The 21,523-nt window shown below is 39.5% G+C and overlaps 1 long non-coding RNA gene across 2 annotated transcripts in view; it reads right to left on the reverse strand.

The window, feature by feature from the left end:
* The window catches only part of LOC147756369 (uncharacterized), a 55,416-nt gene extending 41,976 nt beyond the window's left edge, over positions 1 to 13,440 (reverse strand). The window contains exons 1-2 of one of the 2 annotated variants that reach the window (XR_015324837.1): positions 13,188 to 13,440; positions 1,456 to 1,557 (exon numbers count right to left, since the gene is read on the reverse strand). This is a non-coding gene — a long non-coding RNA (uncharacterized LOC147756369). Of the gene's footprint in view, positions 1 to 1,455; positions 1,699 to 13,187 lie in introns of those variants that run through there. The other variant, XR_015324836.1, reaches the window with a different exon arrangement.
* Between the last annotated feature and the right edge of the window lie 8,083 nt (positions 13,441 to 21,523).

Below are 21,523 nucleotides of genomic sequence, written 5' to 3' on the forward strand. Positions count from 1 at the left end.
AGAGTCACTACAAAGGTACATCCGCATCTTTGGCAGATAGACTTGCTTGCTTGTGTGCTTAGCATATGTAGTTTGGATAGCGCTTTATCATCGTAAATTATTAAATGTGACACAAACCTAGCTGCTTATTCATTTTCTTCGTTCAGTGATGCCATATCGAAACAGATAGGCAAACTGCTCGCTTTGCAGGGTCGTTTGAGCTTGACTCAACTGTAGATTTACGCGTGGCTCACACTCTATGAGCCGTAGAAAGCCTCTTTGATGTTTATTATCTAACTTTATTCAATGCATGGTAGGTTCGTTTTCGTAACCGTATCGCAGGTTACGATACCAACCTTGTTCCGAGTGATATAAGCTAGCCTCTAAATTTTCTCGACATTTTAAGCCGGAAAGAAATTAAGTTTCCCAACGAGACAGCTGGACGATTTGACGGTTATTACCAGCGGCGGCTCGAACAAGATATTTCTGTAAATTGGAAAGATCTTCTCCTCAAATTATATTCGACTCAAAAAAGCTGGCTGCCCGAATGCTTGTGTGCCTCACAATTTCAAGGAGTGTTTTTGTTTACTAAAATAAACACAATCTTGTGCTATAAGCATTTCTAAAGATGGGAATGTGTTAAATCTTAGCAGCGTTCCTCGTTCGAGCCCGAAGTCAACTTGTGATGAAACGGGTGCCCATATAACGGACAGGTTTTCGGCAACATTCTACGAAAACAAGCGCTCAATGACAAGTTCATTCGATTCTTATGGATCGAGCAGGATCGGATGAGCCAGAATATCCTATGAGAGCTCGTCAAAAAGACGGCATAAGCTAGCTCCGTTATATAGAGCATTCAAAGCGCAGCAACTTCAGCCGCGTTCAGCGTCGAAACCTTCCAGTTCTTTTTTCTGCTATTGACAGATAGCAGCCGCTAACCACTGAACATACGCAATATCACAAAGTATTGATAGATAAACTTCGTCCAGTATCAATACACATTATATAGATTTCACATTAAGATTCATTGTAGCATAGTTCCTGTTTTCTATAGCTAGTGCAGTGAAACGAAGTTGATTATGTCTGGGCTTAAACTAAGCAGTTCATAATGGCCAACGAGTATATGATCTGGTGTACGTACATACGTCTGCCAGTTATCATTTCGCTTTTAGAACATATCTTTCTATTTGTAATCAGGGCTAGTTTTTGGTGTAAACGGTGGCCTTTTTAACTGCTGTCATTACGGGTCCTTATAATTGCTTGAACCTTAGCATCCTAAACATTAGTTCATTCTTTCATCCGAATCGTAATGGCATTCTATTGTTGCGAGGGCTGCTGGTACCCCGATACCCCAGAATAGGGCGGACGCCATTCGTTCATCTATAGAATCAGCTAGCGCTCAGTAGCAGCCCGTCACTTGGATAGAGAGATATAATATGCATAGTGACTGTCTGGCACTAACGCTTTTTTACGTACCGTTTAAGTACAGGCAGACTGATCAAGGTGGCAGCCGTTGATTCGCGTAAAACTACCGGAGCGAAGCAAACCAGCTACGTAGCGACGTCGCAAAATGGGAGTCTGTGAACGAACGTAACAGACGTTCGAATGATCATACTTACAGTATTACTAACAATTTGGCGAGGCCTGTGATTGTTATTAAGTGATTATGTGGCACGATTTCAACCACTGACCGCTAACGAACCGGTAGGACAATTCGTTTAATATTTATATGAAAATTCAAAAATACAAAAGAGAAACGTATTTTTGGAGAGGGGGAGGGGAGAGAGTGGGAAAACTGCATCATATTCTCACACTATATATAGCCCGACAGTTTGGACGTCATTCGTGTGTAATATATATGTGCGCGTAACATTAATTTTTAGCTTCGTGTATGAGCTCGAAGACAGCGGAACGTGAATCTAAAGTTAACAGATCCTAGCTCACATTCGTCGTGGTCGGTAGGGGAGTCAAGGTCACTTTGTGTCCTTGTGCCACACCGCAACTTGAAATACGACGAGTTTTCCATCCAACATCGAGATTATGATGATGAAACTCGTAATTGCAAGGTCAAAGGTGTTGTTACTATTGATGGCGGCTATCGTGGTACGATGTGGCCGACAAGAGAAACTCCCAACTGCCGGTCTCTGTGCGACTCGATTTCTGGGACTCGACCTTTACTTGCTTGATTTAGCCGGCATCTACTAGATACGGCCCAGACATTAAGACTACTTCACAACGCCCGCACTATATGTATATGTCGTAACGACGATGCCGTTTAAAGAACTATTAAATGGTGGAAGGACTTCAAAGCTATTGGGTTTAAAATCTGTTTGATTTCTTTGTTTACATTTTCGTCAGGAAGATCATGTTTAGTATCTCTATTTGGCTAGCTATATTGAACGTTTGACTGAATACCGATATATCTCAATTTTAAGATTATCTTTCGGTTTATTATTCGAAAATATTAGGCGTAAGCTGGATTGCAAAACTATTTTAATAGTTATCTTTTGTTAATCTATGTGTTATTCCACTTTGATTTCAATGCGGGTTCGCTCATGTATCAATGAAGCTCCGGTTCGGCCCGATACCTCCATTGAATTTTTATTAGAAAGCTGTGTTGACTTACAATATGAATTTCAACTTAATTTAGCAAAGTGTCAGTTGGAAACTCTGAAAGCGGCAATGTACGAAGGTAACTTCGTCGATTTTCCAAATGACTGGTAGCGATTTTTTGTAGAAGTTGGTTTTACAAATGGAACTAAGCGTATGTTACTTAGAAGCGATAGCAGGGACGGGGGAGTTGACGATAAATAAAGTCTACATCTTCGGAGGTATTTCTAGGAGCTTTCAGGAGAACATCGAAAGTGACTTTTATCTATTTTTTTTTTTCTGGGCGTTCTCAATAGCAGTAGCTAGTAACTAATTTGGTATGAATAGACAACTTATAATGACCTATATTATGAGTTTTTGTCGCAGGGCTTAAAATGATTGGGAAGTACAACAAGTTTCAATAACACTGCGTGACAGCATCCTGCGCAAGAAATCAGACCTCACACTCCGTGTGTTTTACATGACGATGATGCCTCTAGTACAACACGAAGTTTTTTTTTTATCAAATTTTGGATCACCGTTTGTCGTTTTATTGTACGCCTGGGACATTCGTTCGAGCTGAGCCTTTATGACCCAGCATTATCTGCAGAGCATAAAAAAATCGCAAATCAAAAACGCTGTTCGCGCTTTGAGACATCAAAAAGAAAACCCAAAGGCTTCTATTACGGTGAACGCGTCGAAATCGGAATTATGATGGACCAATTAACGCGTCAACTACTGGCGACGCCGAGTTCTACCCTTCTGTGAGTAATAAAATTTCTCAGTAGCGCTAAGTTTAACGTTTGGTACACCTTTGCCGTTTTTATAGCAGCATATAATTTCTGGCTTGGTAGTATATGGATTTGACCGCTAGACGAATCGGACTGTAGCTTCTCAACGGGTTGCTAATAAAACCCCATCATAGCAAAAAAGTTATACTGCTAGATATTGAGATCTTCTGCTGTTTAGGTACTGTCGGATTTGCCGTTACTATTTCCGTTTCGAGAGAAAAAAAGTGATTTTCGGCCCAATATATAATAAGTAGTAACAACAATATAATAAGTCAAGACACATTGATATGGTAACACGAATGCTACCAATAATACCCACCATCACCAATAGGATAGACACAGAATAGTAGATGGACGCAAAGAATACGTAACTATACGCCTGCCCATCAAAAATTTAACCATGCCCCAGCATCTCGTTAAGTTTATTACTGTGTGTTCAGGCATAACTTAACAGAACTGTCAACAGACACAAAATTTTTTACAATATTCAGCGCACACATATTCATCTACGTAGCGTTTGCTATTCGCAGACGCTCCCAGCTGGACTTGAATCACAATATCCTCATACGCACGCCGTGGGGCAAATACGTACCCTTTCTCGGCAATATTTATTTTTTCATTTAAGTAATGAACTGATTTTTAAGTCAGTTGCCACGACTAAGTTTGTCGTCTTTTCACACGTGAATGGATTTTTCCTTGATTTCTTAAATTTGTAATTTTTGTTGTTGGGACGTAGTCAGATGCTACGGGCTTCAGACTATAGCTGGTCAATACAATTTCCCTAAAGCCGTAACGATGTTGACGAGTTAACGAGTACGTACAACGATAGAGACAAATCAATGATCGTCATAAGCTGGAAGAATGACTCTATAAGACAAATAAAAAGCTCTACTCTTTTCATATCGAGACGACTTTGACCCTTTGCTTTACCTTAGGGCAGATTACAGTGCGCTATTTTATGGCGTTACTTCATCCGCTTACGTAAGTGTGCTTCCTCATACGCTTTCTACATGTATGGCGTAAAGACGCTGTTACATATACGCTCGTACTTGCAGGTTAAATATGGTAAACGAAGGTACCCTTGTCGTTATCTACATTCATTCGGTCCTGGCCAGAGTTGTACGAAGGAATATCTCTAATTAACATTGAACAAAACCGATTTTTAAACAGTAGCGTCTTGAAAGGCTACTCCGAACAGAACGCACGCAAGTCACAAAAGCGTTCTAAAAGATCTGATTAAAAGATGTTTAAACAACTGATTTTTTTTTTCTTATTGATAAAAAAACGTATCGTGTATATGACAATCCCGTTACCAAATAGGCTGCCTGTCAAAAAAAAACACTCGCTTCTGCTGGTTCTAGTATTAACGCCTAGAATATAAACAGTCGTACTTGGCACATTCGAGACATTTGGAAAAAAATGGATATTCCCACTTGGCTCGTAGAAGCCTTTCTAACAAGCTGCTGCCAATTATGGTCATGAGATACGTGATGCTTTATTTTATCCGAAGACTTCTAATGTCAAATAATTCTTTTATCATCTATACATAGTTATAAACAGAAATAAGTGCATAACATTTTCCTTAAGGTCGAGAATTTACCCCCTATTTTCGAAAAATCGGGAGTTCTGAATAATATGAACAATGGATAACGTCGTTATCGTCTAAATAGGTCTTGTCGCTTTGGCGGTACTAAATTGAATTTTTATTTGACTAGCAGACGACAGAAGAAGCGTTGATTAATGGTTACAGTACAATCGATGACGATACGTGCCTTTGCGCGTAGAATGAACAAATGAACGCAACTGTAATGTTTTCTGTTCGCTGTACACATCGCCAATGGCAGTAAAGCGTATAACGTATTGATACGTGCTCAGATTTACATGCGTCCCTATTTAAAAGTATAGAAGACGCTTGTTACCTTAAGTATGTCATGCATCGATCGAACATGCCCCTCTTCTATATACATACATATATATGTATGGCCAGAATCCATAAGCGACCGTTTCCTAGATTCAGTAAGTTGCTTCTGGCTACGAAGAGACAGGCTTACGTACCGGTCCAGGCGGTCAGCAGCGGCCATAGCAATAGCACATGAAGCATGTAAGTAGTAGTGTACAGTTCTCTTGCCGACATTACAACTCTGTTGCTGTATCGGTAAGTGACGACGTCGAGTTCAAGGGGATTTTGTATCTTTACGTTTCGTGCATACGGAAAGCCAATAGTCGTATTATACGCATGCGAATAAAAGATGCGCCGTTTATATCGTGGAGTAGGCGGCGGTCCGGAATGAGTCAAGCAGTTGAACGAAAGCCACAGATCGATCCGTAGTTCAACTGCGACTATTTAGGAGAAGCGAAGAACGCCTAGGCGATGGTGTCGATCGTCCTAACTCTGGCTGCAAACCCAAGTACAGCCGTAACAATGATCTCGTATGTGGCTTAGGCCTTGAAAGTTGCTAGACCTCGACAGATGAGTCGACTGTTTTTTATTTTTGTCCTCGTAGAGGCAATCGTCCTTCTCGAGAAGTTGTTAATAAGAAGCGGGCCGCTGGAAATTTCAAGGTCCCATGGCATTGTTTATAAGCCATCTTACGTGGCACGAATTAACTGCGTACGGTGACAACTTGTCTCATTTAGTCATGGCAAATTTAAGTTATTTTAAATGTCTGGATCGAATGGTAACGAAATGCGCTGATTTTATTAAAATATATGGTTATTTTTTTATATTTGAGTATAAGTTGAAGGCCTCCTTAGGTACCTGCTGGTAAGGCCAAATTCACCTTCGCGCTTTCGGAGTGTGTCGGAAATATCTATAATAAACGCTCATGAATATTGCACTTAGCAGACCAGGTCTAGCCGTAGGGCAACTTAAATCCACGCAACTAACACGCTTCAAGTTATTTCTTCTTAATAAACAAATAATTATATTGTATCGTAATAAATACAGAGACGAGGAGCTACTGAAATTCAGGCATTGTATTGAGAAAGTATCTATCGCCGGTATATTCACTGGGTCAATTTAAATACAATGCTTTAAAAAGGAAAAAACGATACGATTGCCAGAAACGGCCAAGCCATTGTCTTATGTTGTTTTATAGCGCAAGTTGTCTTCAAGGCCTCTTTGTCGACGTTTTTGGTCACAAATAGTGAAAGCTATTGTCGTCAGCTGCCCTAATTGCTACCCGGAACGTATCGTACTCTAAATATATAAGTGCAGCTCACGGCGTGGAAGTTCGGCAAGCAATGTTCACTTGTCAATAGAGATAGATACTGCCTTCTCGAGAAGGTGTTGACCGTTTTCTAACTAGATTGCTTTAAAAGGTAACATAGGTCGCATTAGGTCGGCGTCGGAGATTTTAAGGTATGTACTAACATCGTTGAAATGCCTTTATTACGAGGGTAAGTAAAATTTATGATTTATGATAACATTTATATAATTTAAATATTTAAAAGCACAAATGCTGCGTAGGCCTGTGAAAAAAAACACTCGTGGCTTCTACGACCAAAATGCGCTAGCGGAAAAACCGTCCGAAAGACAATTCTGAAAATTTCGATGTAGGAAACGCTCATTATAGCGGTCGACCAGTTGGCCAAGAAGCTAAACACTTTTGAACCATTTGAAAAAACTGGCTACAAAAAAAGAGTGCCACATTGGTCAAGTCATGTTAACCCTAGCCATTTCTAAAGTAGTTGATCATGGATGACCAAAAGGACATTAAATGTAACAAAAATATGGACCAAATACTTCACAATCGGTAGCCAAAAGAGGTGACTCGTTGTACTTTATGGGATTGGAACTGAAAAATTCGTACATTATGAGTTGCCAATGCATTGCAATATGATTGATTAGGGCCAGCAATGAAGAAGATTACAACAAGCCATTGGGAAAGATCGACCGCAACTAGGGTGGCCATCGTTTTCCACCGGGACAATGCCCCCCCCCCCCCCCCACAAAAACTGAGCGAACTTTGGCATGACATTTTAAAGCTATTACCTGTTTCGATCTCTGCATAATTTTCTTAATAGTGTTCATTTAGTTGTAATGTACGGATGCAAAAATCATAATCTTGTTCCCGAAAACGTTGTACTCTGATGCGATTATAGTATTGCCAAAAATAGTATATATAATATAGTTTAGTAATATTATGTTATATGTTTTTCCTTTTCACCAAAAAAAAAACACCTAAAACTAACTAGTAAACAAAAAATCTAATACTAACAGACATACGCCGCCCTTGACGCTAAGCGACCGCCTTGTACATTATACCCGAATAAAGGCACACTAGAAAAAATTAAGGATGCAAGAGGTTTGAAACCGTACTCAGTAATTAGGCTATGTGCCGATGAACGCCAATACTGTGCGGTGTTGCCAGGAGGGAAGGATGGACATGCTAGAATATTCAATTGAATGAATTAGAAGAAAGATATCAAAAAAAAAGCGTAATTTATGCTTATTACCACAATCAGGTAGTCAGAGATCCCAAGCAAGTCAAATGCTATTTAGGCCTTTGATTGTGGTATTCACACTTAAAAATTAATCTAATACGTAGTACAGGTAGTCGCAAAACTAGATAGTGATGACCTGTGTCAATCTTAACTTTGTATCCTTAATTATATGTGTTCTGCAAATCTGCGATAGTAACAATCTGCTATTGTGCCTGTTACTCCATATAACGTTTATATATATAACGCACTAAGTAATAACGTAATGCAGGTTGGCCAGCTAATAAAAATATTGATAGTTCTACAAGCGTTCATTTAGGCCCATGTCAGAAGTGTGGTCAGTTAAACACTCCTACCACAGCTGTCAACGAAAGCGTTGGCAGCTTTCGAAGTATTTACTAGGGTTGTATTAGATGAAGCGATTTGTTGGCTTTAAAATTGTGGTGCTGGCAGGTAAATTTGTAACGGACCGTCAAGGTGAAATGGCTCGACACGGGCGACGCCGTATATAGCCTAGTTTCTCTCTGCATGCCGTTTTGTAATATATGAATTCAGCATGAAAAGTTAGAACTCACAATTGAACGCAACACTTGAATGCATTCTATTCTAATTGAACATTGCACAGCGACCCGGTGGGCGGTAGCTGGGCCTGTGGGCGATGACTGAACTCAGCACTTACTGGATCATACGCTGTTTTTGTTCACTGTTAGTCGATAACGTTACACCGCACGAGGCGACGCCGTCCATACAGCCAAAAGCAAAAGAAACGCCACCACGCATTATCGACTAGCAGCAGAACGATTCCTTTAGGCGCAATTCCGGTCAACAATGGAAAAAATAGCTATAAATGATTAGGTTGAATTAAAAAGGGGCGGTGCTATGAGGAGAGGTAGCTCTGCCTCGTCTATCGGGCCTTCGTCGTTAGATGGCCTCGTTAGGTCGACGCAGTCGAAGCACATTAGTGATCGTTTCCTACATGTTTACCAGGATTTCCCACTGTACAAGACCGCTGCAGAGCCCCGAAACGCAATCATGGTCTGTTCGGAATCTCTGGCCTTAGCTATGTCCTACAGAGTTAAGCATAGCCCTTGCTGCTCTCAAGAGAAGACACATTTTTTCGACCCTCACAACGAACCAGGCTTTTAAATTTTCGTAAAGTTCCATACATTCACAACGTCTAACAATGGGCTCATTTCTAAAACTAACCTTCTTGCTTAGTTAACAGGTTGTTTGCTATCTTGGGCCTTTAACTACATTGCATGGCCGGCCAGGGCTGTGTCCATCTGCCGTGTCCGGGATTTCATGTTTAAGCTGAGCAAGCTTTTTCGACCAGCACTTCTAACTACCCCTGTGCACGATAAAGTGGAGGGCTAAAAGAATAACATAAAAAAAGCTAACATTTTGTTATCTATACAGCATACAACAACTCACTTCTAGGGGTTTACTTACACACGATCCCATATGGTCTCTGGTCATATTAATACGAGGTTAGTAGCCTCGTAAATATGGGCTCTGAAACATTGCTCCTGAGACCACTTTATCCGCATATGATTGTTTGTTGATTACACGTAGAAACTTAATACGGCTTACGGTAATTATCTATATATTACTCATTGGCCGTTACGCTAATCGTAAGTTAATCATTATACCGCACTATATAATAACGGTGATAATTTCCATCAGCAATAGTCTAAATAGCCACATAGATCTCCAGTCTGCGTTGCCACATGTCAACTGAAAGCTAGTTTGAGTACCAGAATTGAATTCGTCTTAACCATCCGGCTCCTTATAAAAACTGTGTTCGCCATGTTTTTAGATGTATGCCTTCTATACCGCAGCGAAACTGTTATTAGAAACGAATCATCCTGGTACATTTATCTATGACACACAGCGAAGTTCTCGACCAAGCCACCGACATATAGACTGATCGAGCCCCCTTTACTGGATGTGCTTGCTACTGTGTGTCACTCATCAGTTACTTATCTGCTGTTGTTGCGGTAGATCAGGGCAAGGTACACTATCTATACCACCCGCAATACACTTAACAACACAGAAACGGGTTATTATTATTTGACTGTCATTCCGTTTTAGTAAGCTGGCCAGTTGTTGCTCATTGCTTGTTTCACAGAATCATCAGGTCGGTCTCAGATAGCCGTTGAATGCGACAACTTAAACTTTTGCTGGTGACTAGCGATTTTTGAGACAGGGCAGATGTTGCCTGTTCATTGATTCGGTCGAGTCGCCGTTGCTACGGCTAGCTTTTTCCCCGCTGTAGGTAACTGCAGTGTGAAACTTCTTCTTTTTGCGCAATGGTAACTACTGTATCTATATAGAGACGAAGGAGTCTATAATGGCCTTACACAGCTAACGTAGCAATGAGTAAAATCGCTTTTGGTAGCAAGATCTGTTGCAGAGCTTTCGTGTGTATCGACGAAAAATCGCACCTGGCCTCTACCTGTACTCGAATTCGTTTATTTGAAGAAAGATTTGCTACACCCCGTTTAGTTCTACGGACCCGATTTTGGGGAAGAGACTTTCAAAGTTTGAGAAGGCTTCTCTCTGGAAAACTCAGATCATTTGCTACAGGCGATTTAGATATGGCGGATTTGTTCATCGAAGAATAAAGATTTGATCGGTGCGTACGTTGCTGTCGCTATAAGTTGAACCCCTTTCACCTTGAACGACTAGCGTCCAAGCACGAAATCCATTGTGGTTCCTATTTAACTTCCATTTATCTGCGTGATTCCGGACCTCGGATTTGTTAGGAAGGCGATTTCTGATAGGTTAGGCTTCGTCTAAGAAAACCAGAACGTGATCGTACTGTTCGGCAACATATTGTACAGATTAATACTAATCATAATAATACGAAAGCCTTAAACGCATTACCGAACCCCCTATTCACTTAGTCACCCCATCGGCTGACTGATGCGACCCCCAGCGACTGATTCAGCTTGTTTCACATAGCCGCGTCCTGAAGCGCCTAAACAACTGCGCTACAACCATTATCGCTATCTGTACTGGTTGACATGATTTCTGCGAAAGACTCACGCACAAGTCGCACTTTTCTGAAGGCTACGTGCTACTATCGAATATTAGACAAGCGATTTTAATGCTTGTTACCATGAGAGCCGATGATGATGATGGTAAACAGCGTCTACGACAGGACGGCGACTATATTGGTCTTCCACATAGACACCCACTGTGGGTACAAATGTGATCACCATGTGTGAACTGTAATCGTCTATGGTTTAGCTATAAACGATCCCAAAGATTACAATTGCTTTTATATAGAAGCGAAAATTGTACTGCGTACGATTTTCGAAGGAAAGAAACAAAGCGATATTTGTATTTCAGGCTAAGTTAGCAAGTTTCATCAATTTTATCATCATTTGTTGTTCGAATCGGTGCACTAGAATCATTTCAGCCAATAAATCAACGAAGGAAGATATGATTTCCTTTACAGAACGCAAGCATCTTCACTAGTTTATGGTTGAAAGAGGGACTTTGAAGGAAATACTATACCGGACAACCGGCTCATACGCTTTAAATGCCCAGAGTTATGATTAGATGCTTCAGGTGCATCCTGGCTTTGCTATTTCCCGCAAAAAAAGTACACATCTCTGTGAGTGCGCAACGATCGTGTGTTTGTTCACTAGACATAGGAATGCCTGAGCTGGGTTAGGGACCCAGTACAAAAGCGCGCCGGTCAGCTAGTTGAGAAACGCGAGGATAAATCCGTCGTTTGAAGCGCTGCTTAACTGAGGAACGGACATCACAGATTCGAGAACTGCTGAAGCGACCGCGTAACCTTAACGTGATTCTGTATACGTTGCCTTTGCCGGGACCCATCTCTTAATTACGACTATTTTGTTTAGATTCGACTAATCTTCACAGATTCATAGACATATTTAAGCATAATTGTAAGCTGAGAAGATATGCATACCGATGAAGTGAGCCGTTGACGCTTTTCAAATGCTCCTCAATAAAGACAATCAATCGAAATGAGTTAGGTCTAATATTTACAAAAGTTTCTTTCATGTAATTGGCGCGATCAAATTGAATTATCTTAGTCACTTTTTTGCCTGCTACATTACATAGAACAGGTCAGAAAATCGAAACGAGGTGAGAACGGGAAAATGGCCGATCAGGCCGATTTATAGCGTCTATGCAGCAATATAAAATTACCGTAAAGCGCTGTAGCACGTAACGGAACCGGTTCCGAGAATACAGAGTACATAGCAAGAGATACTTCCTCAATCTGGGCCCTATTTCTCGACAGCAAAGGCATACTTATGGGTCGACCACAAACATCGCGATCCAGAACGTTATAACGATACGCAATTGTAGGTATATACAATTGTAACAATGATCACAGTAGCAGAAGTGACAACGACAACCATAATCAAGATAAACTACCATACCTGTATGACATATTGGCGGTAAATTCTGAAACAGCGCGGCTGCACGGTGACGCTCTAACGTTCTACTACTTATCTATATAATCAGCCAACGAAGTGGTAACAAGATAAAACAGGTTGGATTTAAGAAGGACAAAAAAAAATAAGGACACCGACGTATTATGCAAACGGGAAGTAAAATAATCCTGAGACGTCGTGCGGAAGCAGAGTTCTTGAAAGAATCATCGATAGTTCATGAATGAACGGTTCGACAAGATGTGCTGATACAAATACTTTTTCCACTCTCATAGTTTAGACTGTCCTTCGAAATATGCCCAGCTTCGCTCGATTATCACCAATATATATAAATTAAATATGTATAAATAACACCAATATATATATAAATTAAATCACCGATATAAAATTAATAATAATATGGGGCAGGGCAAAGTAATTAAAATCAAACGAACGAAACACATTTTACGTTAATGCGTACATACATGTTATTATGTTATTATGCAAAAATAAATTGATCCCATTACATACCACTTGATTAAGTGGCGTTAGTATATTGAATAGTGTTGCCTTCTACAAAGGCAAAAAAATTGCATGCATCCGATCCGTATGCGCTACAAAGTCAATTGTCCTACTATTTGCTTTGGTAATACTGCCTTACGATAGATAAATAGCCTTTCACTAAAAAAAAAAAATAGAGACATTAGCTACTTTATTTAATCTGATATGATTGAAAATTATATAACTGATCATACCAATCATAGTGAATACAGGGCGCATGTCCATTTTTTTAATAATAAGAGTGCTAGTAGAAACATAACACGTGGCCTTTGCCTCAAAACCGGATAGTCAATTTGTCGGTCTACAGGAACCTAGGCGTCCAATGACATTTCGTGGTTACTGCACACGATGTGTTACTCAGACGCTGGGGAGCTTGACCTCTCAGGCACTTACGTTTGCAGACTCTGCTCACCTGTAAGTCCTCGAAATAAATTCGACCGCACCAGAAATAGTCGCGGACACTCCTATAGCCGCATTCGAAGTACGCATGGCTTACCTTCGAAGTAACTATTGAATTAAACCATAGACAGAAAGGGTAAATCTTCACCTGGAGCAGCGGCCAGCAAAATTCTCCCCACCACCAGCCCGATGACAAACCAATCGCTGTAAGCAATGGAAGTCTTTCTTGAGCAATGAAATTCTTTCTTTCTTTTAACGTTATCGTACCCCTGATAAGATTATCCTAGCTGTTAAGGATCATTGGTGACGGTTGTAACGTTTAGTGGTTTATGCATTAGGTGGTACGAGGGAAAACGGTAAAATGTGCAGGGATCGCGGGCGTAAAGACGACTCCAACTTTGGAAGAAAGCAATGGCCCAGCCGATACGTCAGCTTAACAGGGAGACAATTGCAACCAACACCCCAGTTAGACATAAGTTCTATATTATGCCAATTCCCAAAAACTGATTTCTAGTAATAACGTTCTGCTCAGCTTGACGTACGTTTCCCAAATACGAATTCTATTCTGTGTGGACGGTTGAGCTTATATTGGTATGTAAAGGTAGCAATTGTAAGCCCCACGCTCCATTGGATTCCCTCTTCGTTTTCTATGTACATTTTAATTAGTCAACTTGGTAGACTTTTCGTAATTATTGCATTGGCCGAGCTGTAGTGTCGATCGCGATCGTGTAACTTAATATTCGACCCTCCCTTAACGACTCTGCTATTCAAAAGTGCCCAATTTCCAGAGAGAAGTATATGATTGTAGAAATATTTCTACACCAGAAAAAAAGCCATGTCACTGTTTATTGATTTATTATAACTTGATCTCTAGCTCTAGCCGAATCAACCCCCCTATGTAGGCATTGTTGTGATTCAGTAGTTCATGCATGTAAACACTCGTACACACACATATATATATATATATATATATATATATATATATATATATATATATATATGTGTTTTGAATGAAATTTTTCATTATTGTGTATTGTGCACCACAAAAGAGTGAAGGCTTTGCGGTAAATTTTCGGTTGGCTACTCAACTGCGACGAACGTTTTGGCGTAGTTATCCAGATATCGTAGCTTTTCTCCTTTTTAAGTTTAGCTACACCGTTGATCTCCCATATCTTGATGAGATATAGGATTGGCTTTTATATATTCTAGAATTTTTGTGGATAGCGTAAAGGACTTATTTGTAGCACGCACACCCACACAGATATACGCAAAAGTAATACCTCCGTTTTTTTCGTATGCTTTCATGTCTGAAGTAGTGATTCGAAGTTATTCGTACATTATACCGATACATATCTTATACGGAAAACTTTGGGGCTCGGTTTGCTCTGCAAATCCCTAGTGCACGAGAAAGTTGTCTTGCTAAGGAGTGTGGCTACATTTTTGTAAAAAACTAAAACACCTTCGCAACCTGAAATAAGAAACAAACTAACTTATTAAAAATATCTAAATATAAACTATCTGTGCAGTAAAAAACGCTATGTTATTCGAGCACAGTTATCATTTTTTACCGAATTATGTTTGACCGCTAGTAGAAAGTATCGAACGTAATGTCGAGTATTATTATTATTATTCTTACCCAAATGAATTGGTGCCAAAATTCTAATCAGGAAGGAAAAGCCATTCTACGAAATTAACTATATTTTCCTTATTAAATAGGGTTCTAAATTTTTCGTGGATTTGCGTTAGAAATTTATCAGTGCTTTATCCTATTAGAAGTAAAGTTTAAATTCGTTCCCGAACTTACCGTTAAACGAAATTTCTCGAAGAAAGCTTTTCAAATCACTCAAAATCTAATGAGCGTTCAGATTCTATCATGAGGACGCGCATTCTATAAACGTGCTCAATAACAAACGGAAGAAGCTTTTTAACACACGACTGTGTGTACTTGATTTTCTACTGACATTTCCATTGTATCTCTTCAGCAACCTTTGTTTAGAGCGAAAAGACAAGCTGAGATCTGTGCCCGACGCCCGCTGAAATAGTAATGTAATATGACTAGCACAGAACGTTTACCGAATCCAACAGATTTCTTTGGTGCAGATAATATTAATCAAGGTGAAAAGTCCGCTAAGAGGAAGCATGTTTAGCTACGCGTCTTTTAGAACGCGTATGCAAACTATGGTTACAAGCTAAGTTTAGCATAGTTAGCTCGGAAACTGTGGCAAAAGCTTTTTCTAGCGATCTTCATAGAAGTTAACAAGACGACCATGTCTTAGAGGTCTAGAGTGGATCCGTTGTACTAGTCTAGGTATTAACATAAGAATGGTGAGTTTAGGCGAAGAAGAACATAAACAACTAGCTTTCAAATGAATAGATTATATTAGTGGTGATCTCGGGACACATAGCGGTGGCAAAGTGCATCTTCATAGATTTGTAAATACGCAGTCATCATATAGCATCGGCGATCTGAAGCATGGGAAAAAGAAGACGATCATTTTGAACATAACTCAAAATAGAAATTATATACAATTCTCCAGCCGTTCTCAGATAATAAAATACAACAGTGGACAAGGAAAATGATTTCTCTTTAATCAGGAAAGTCGCGCCTCAGTCGCAAGTAGGGATAGCATCGTTGCTTACAATTCTGATATGACAAGACTTTCGCTCATTTGGCCGTATGGGAAACAATAAATATCATGGCAACCGTTCAGCTGTGATGCTATGAACAAATAATGAAATTTCAAACTATTTTATATTGACGAGATAGAGCTTATCACTTGTTTGATTACCGATGTTGATCTTCGATTCCAGGGCAATAATATTTATGCTACAACAACCGTAGAACATTGAGCGCAATCCGCCAGGTATTTGCTAAATCTTTTTAATGATCGAATCTGCTGTATTCCGCAGTAGAAGAGAAAAACGAGAAACGTAGAAACGAAAAAAAGATAGCTTTTACTATGCAAATAATTAGGAAATTAGGAAAATTAGGAAAAAACAAGACAGATTTGTGTCTACTAGAGCTGCAATAACCCGCTGCTAATAAGTACGTATACACTGTGCAAGACTCTTTAATCAGTATCCCTCAACATGACCTGCAACAAGGAAATGGTTTATTCTGCACAAGTAAACTTTATAAAATAGGCTGCAATTAGAATACTTTAAACTCTACGCAGGAACAATTTAGAAATACATCTAACCTTGACGATCGAAACAAACCGCATAGTCAGCAGTAGCTGAACGTTCTACTCAGTTATGCGTTAGATCCTAAACCGGATTACCCAGTTTTGCCCTGTAGACCCTATTCTCTGTTCTTCCTGCAGCACATGCATTCAATAGACTGAACGATCGTTTACCGGACATCGTTTTCTATACAACAAATGTCCGTGTTCCAAAAGGATGTGTCAAGTCACCGACCATCGAATTAGCAGAGTTCGAACACTTCGACAGATCAAACACCTACATATGTCCGATCAATGTTGATGTGAGCTGATGACCTAAATAGTTACCCAGTTTGGGGGCATCATTGGAATACATGAACGAAACTATTCGTACTAATTACTCCGCGAATGATCAGTCTGCAGCTAAATGGCTTTCTTAACGATCGAGCAATGTACCACGAGAACATGTTGTTCAGTAATCCGTGCATGCAAATATGTGCTTTGTGGATATATTTAATAAAACGTATGTCACGATATGGCTCAACTGATGCTTGTTGCATCCAAATGAGAGATTATCTTTTTTTTTTACGGTTGTAGCTGTTTTCACTGCCAATCTAGTCACCGCAACGGTAAAAAAGACATAGAGGGTATGTTGAATCTAAATTTTTTTCCTTGATAACACATTAACAATGATGAGCGCAAGTCTGTTAGGCGAAACTCGAAAGCTCCGTCATCTAACTTTTTGCCAATCAGCTATTGTTCGTCGCTTCGCTATTATTGTTTTGAATCCTTTTCGTGTTATCCTTTGATAAAAAACAAAAAAGAACTTCATAACTTTCCTTCTGATCGTAGCTTTTACTTTCGTTCGTTTACCATCAATTTTTTTTTAATAACTTTACACATTTTATCTTGTTTGTATTATTGTTTGGCATGAATTAAAAAGAAATAGTATTCTCTTTTGCTTATTTTTTCTATTAGATTTTAATATTTCATCACTTAGCAATGTTTTTACATTGTTTCAGTGTTATATTGTTTCACTCAGGACGGATTCTCTAGAAAGCCACGCTCCTACCTTCGACGTGTCATGGATTTTTACAGTTTGACGTTGACCATGCCGAGTCAGATGCAAATCTTGCAATTCAAATTAAGATTCAACAATTATGTAAATGGTGGTACTCTAAAAAATAATCTTTACGATAGTTTAGTATTACGTTGATTTTAAGTTCCCGCGGTTTTTTCAAAAATTGCCTTTCTCACTTCCCCTATTTATTGTTTACTTCTGATACACGGCTCGAAAGCGCTCTTCCAGCTCTATTATGACGGTCTTGTGTTGTAGTTGCTGCCTGAAACAATCCAAATTCGATCCAGCGAAACGAACTCCATTTTGCACATTTTCTATACTATGCACATGCATGTTGAGGCCAAAACGTGCGAAAATAACCAGAAATTTTACGCGCCTATTTGATTCAGCGGACTTTGCATTTACAAACCTTTTTCGATCACTGATAAGTGGAATTATTAAACGTATATCGGACAATGACCAGGGAATTAGCATCTGGCAGAATGAATTACTCGACAAAAGTCCTAAAATGTCTGCCGAGAGGAAACACCCAAGCTGGTTGAAAAATAGGTATAAATAGTAAAGAATGATGGCAAATACTTAATAAATTTGTTACTAGGATTAGAACCATTTAACAACAGGCATTATATACCTGTATGTCGCAGCTGGAATTGAGGTGGCGTAATATTTTACGCATCACCAATGCATCACTTGAGGCTGATATCTCAGGTTTTATTAGTTTTATCTATAGAACTAGCATTTACGATTATGCATTAATGATCCTTGGTCCTATATATATCAGCACTGCCTAGCCGAAAACGAATGATGATGGTTCATGGCTTTACAGGAAAAACTAGGTACTTGATTATATGCTTTACTATCATTAGCTGTTTGTAGATGACATCCCTTGACAGTTTTGGCTGTTCGTTTTCGTTTTCTGTCGCATCTCAGCAGCAGACGAACATTAATCTATATGTACGTGGCACCAGCGCGCAGCCTTTTCTACGAAATAGCTTTAGGTCAACCTATTAACCAGTTAATTAATATGTACCATTTTAGGCCGGTAAATTTAATGTTACAGTGAAAGTCTTCTCGTCTTAACAATGCTCTAAAATGGAGGTAGAGCGCATAGATCTATACCATGTTATCTACAGATCATTGGTGCACTTAAATAGGGAATTGTCTTCTTTCTCGCAGACTGCTTTCAAGTACGATACATAGATGGCGATAATTTTATTAAATAACGACACGTAACGTTACACCTGACTGAAGCGCCTATTATGGCTAAAGAAGATTCTAATATAATTTTACGAAGCATTTTGCAAAAACTAAGCTGTCGATGTTAGGAGACTATATATTTATCCCATTTATTTAAAAAACAGCAATTTAATTAGTGCGTCATTTCTTTTTAGGCAAGAAGAGATCGGTAGACTATTCAGGAGGCCAAAAGGCACCCTGTTGCTTTGCAATGAAGTATTTTCGCACAAGCTACAAGAATAGCTAAAAAGTTTCGTCTTTTAGACGGAGCCGTTTGAAGAGTGTCAACAATTTTTTGATTTGTAGATGCTTAATATATGTTTTTTTCACGCCAGATCGTTAGGGTATTTGACGAACCTTAACAGCACCTTTTAGTGCCTATGACACTCGAACTATTAGCCCAGTTAAAAGTAGTAAATGGTTTCTTTAGTGGTTAGAGCTAAATAGATCCACAGTTCGTATATTTTCACGAGGACATGTAAAAGGGAACAGTTAAAAATAATCAGTTTCATGCTAGGCTTGTTGCACTTGGTATAGAATCTGGATTAGGATGTTAAATTATATCCTTCTTCCAGCTTTCGAGTTGCGGACCAATATCGGGTTTTTTCTTTATTTACCAGTTCACTTAATAAAGCTAGCTAGAGGTCAGCGATTTAGGCTATCCACATTTGTTAGCGTTAAGTTCGTTACCGCTGATTTAGCTAAGCATTTCTATTGTCTACTGAAAACTGAAACTGACGAGGTACCCACTAATATCAGTTCCATAAAAATTCCAGATGTTTAAATGGTGACTACTTCATTTTGACCGAAGTGCACCGAGTCGTTAGGGCGCTAGTGTACATTTTAACTGCGAGCGTATTAGAAACTTCCGGCGTCCTCGATGTGGCTTTATTGGCGAACAACACCTTCGATCTTTTCTTGCTAAAGTCTGCAACCTAAAAACATTGGATTGTAAGTTCTCACGACGTGTTTCACAGAGAAAGTCTGTTCGAACGGCGCGGACTTTGCACAAAATTTCAACACAGTATAGCGGGCCGTAGACAACACTGGGTTAGAATACCACTGGCAATTAATATCTGCTATCGGACTTTTTGAGGATAATGACTGCGAAAACGAGCTTCAAGTCACGAGCACGAACAGAAGACTACTGACACTCAATCTCTAATACAAGCTTCTAGTGGGTAGGTTAAAACTGTCAAATTCGTCATTAGATTTATTGTCTCTATTGTACCTACGGTTTGAGATTCCATACAGTGCTCCATGGGTTAATTTCTCACGAACGACAGCGCTTACTTTTCCGTTTGCACGTCGTTTCTAGCCTTTCCACTGCTCATGCCAAAAGCGGCTTTCTTAGTTCCCCTATCGGTCTTAAATCTCATTCGAAAGTCTAGGATCACCAGCCATCCCGATATGGTGAGTCAGCTGGTGTTTTCGATCTATTAAATACTTCATGTTATTTAATTGACTGTATTCTATAAGAAATTATTAATTCTATAACAAATATTGGGAGTCACATTTCAGTTCCTTTTTGTAAGTTATGTCTGTTTTGTTTGCCCCAACTTCTTCAGTGAACCATTATCATTCAACTCAGTTTCGCAGTTTAATACAATAATAATAGTAGTAATTGTGCAGTGAAGCCCCTGCGGTTATCGGGAAAAATCTACGATCATTTAGCGATCGGAGTAGCCCAAAGTGCCCTCGAAATGAATAGCCGTTGCTCTAAAACCCTTACATTACCGACACTACAACCTTGGTAATGATTACCCGTCTGATCATGCAACAGAAGTTTCTTAAGGAGGCTTTTGGCTAAAACCAAATTTTTTCACTACGCGATCGACCACTGCGTAAAAGCAAGCTAACCTCTACGCAACGCTTCGATAAGCGATTAACAAGTGCATAACTAGTGCAAAGGGGGCTCGCACAAGAGGTCTTCATCTAAACGAAAACACCAGTCGAATAAATGAAGGGCGGCTCCAGTCTACGACTTCGGTGGGAAGTGGTATCATTTGGCGTTTCTCAATGAAGGAATATTTTGGTAAACAGAGTACAGGAAAATACCGAATCGTATTTACTATTTATCTAAAATCACGATTGCGCGCCCGCTAAAAAATCACTTCTAATGGCAAATCACTATTTAAAGCGTTTTGATGACTTAATTGGGCAGTTGCACTATTGTTGCCTTTCATGCTCTACGAGCGCCAAGATACATTTAAAGAAGATCTTAGACATATTGGCAAACAATATTAACAGATAACAGAAGCCTTTACATAGTCAATGTATTGTACGTTTACCATTTTGTTATACCAAGAAGAGATGCCATCGGCATTCCGGCATATTGTGTGCCACAAATTTTAAGTCTCTCTGTCTGGCCGACGGTTGTCAAAGACTGTTTGCGATTTCATATTGCGGCCGAAAACTGAAAATAGGACATGCCCACGGTGAACTGTGGTAAGCTCACGCGAAGCAAATAAACAAAGGTTTATTAGTGAATTGAAGATCGGATCGCCGAACTGGAGTGCTACGACCAATGATGAGAATGGATCACCTTTGTTACGAAGCTTTTGAAATAAGTTGTCAAACCTGAACCGAATTATGTAATTCGTAGGCATATAGAATGCTAACCGAACTCAGGCTCGCCGTTATAAATGACCTCTAGTTAATTCTCTAAACATTTATCGTTTGCCAGACATGGTCAGTCAATTCGTTTGTCCTTAGACAGTTCATATAAATTGTACAGCATTGTTAGTACCATCAGCGTTGTTGACGTCATAATAGCTCTGCCAAAAGATATGTATTTGCTTATGCACCATACTCAATGTTTTCCTTAAGATTTCAGTAACTTCATAGATGGAGGGAGTAAGCTTACGGAGG

This window comes from Varroa destructor, unplaced genomic scaffold, assembly GCF_002443255.2.
Source record: "Varroa destructor unplaced genomic scaffold, Vdes_3.0 BEIS01000003.1, whole genome shotgun sequence".
NCBI lineage: Eukaryota > Metazoa > Arthropoda > Arachnida > Mesostigmata > Varroidae > Varroa > Varroa destructor.